This window comes from Teleopsis dalmanni, chromosome 2 (assembly GCF_002237135.1).
Source record: "Teleopsis dalmanni isolate 2A chromosome 2, ASM223713v2, whole genome shotgun sequence".
In the NCBI taxonomy this organism is placed as follows: Eukaryota; Metazoa; Arthropoda; class Insecta; order Diptera; family Diopsidae; genus Teleopsis; species Teleopsis dalmanni.
In genome coordinates, this window is record NC_051847.1 from 108415221 (window position 1) to 108416535 (window position 1315).

Here is a 1315-nt window from a genome sequence, read left to right on the forward strand (position 1 = left end):
ACAAATTCGATGATTTTACGATCAAACATGTTAAAATACACAAAATATAACAGTTTTGAAAAACTTACTTGAAGTCACAAATTCGATGATCTTACGATCGAACATGTTAAAATACACAAAATATAACAGTTTTGAGAAATTTACTTCAAGTCACAAATTCGATGATTTTACGATCGAACATGTTAAAATACATAAAATATAACAGTTTTGAAAAACTTACTTGAAGTCACAAATTCGATGATCTTACGATCGAACATGTTAAAATATGCAAAATATAAACAGTTTGAGAAACTTCTTAAGTCACAATTCGATGATTATTACGATCGAACTGTTAAAATACACAAATATAACAGTTTTGAGAACTTACTTGAAGTCAAAAATTCGATGATTTTACGATCGAACATGTTAAAATACACAAAATATAACAGTTTTGAAAAACTTACTTGAAGTCACAAATTCGATGATTTTACGATCGAACATGTTAAAATACACAAAATATAACAGTTTTGAAAAACTTGAAATCTTACATATATTAATTTTATCTATAATACTAATTTCAAGTATTACATTTTTATTTTTAAATCACCCATTATCTATTGGATTAATATTATTAATTCAAACTATTTTAATTTCAATAATTTCAGGATTACTCTCAAAAACATTTTGATTTTCCTATATTTTATTTTTAATTTTTTTAGGAGGAATATTAGTTTTATTTACTTATGTAACAGCAATCGCCTCAAATGAAATATTTTCATTTTCAATTAAAATTAAAATTAAAATTCACAAATTCGATGATTTTACGATCGAACATGTTAAAATACACAAAATATAACAGTTTTGAGAAACTTACTTGAAGTATCAAATTCGATGAATTTACGATCGAACATGTTAAAATACACAAAATATAACAGTTTTGAAAAACTTACTTGAAGTCACAAATTCGATGATCTTACGATCGAACATGTCAAAATACGCAAAATATAACAGTTTTGAGAAACTTACTTGAAGTATCAAATTCGATGATTTACGATCGAACATGTTAAAATACACAAAATATAACAGTTTTGAAAAACTTACTTGAAGTCACAAATTCGATGATTTTACGATCGAACATGTTAAAATACACAAAATATAACAGTTTTGAGAAACTTACTTGAAGTCACAATTTCGATGGTTTTGCGATCGAACATGTTAAAATACACAAAATATAACAGTTTTGAGAAACTTACTTGAAGTCACAAATTCGATGATTTTACGATCGAACATGTTAAAATACACAAAATATGACAGTTTTGAAAAACTTACTTGAAGT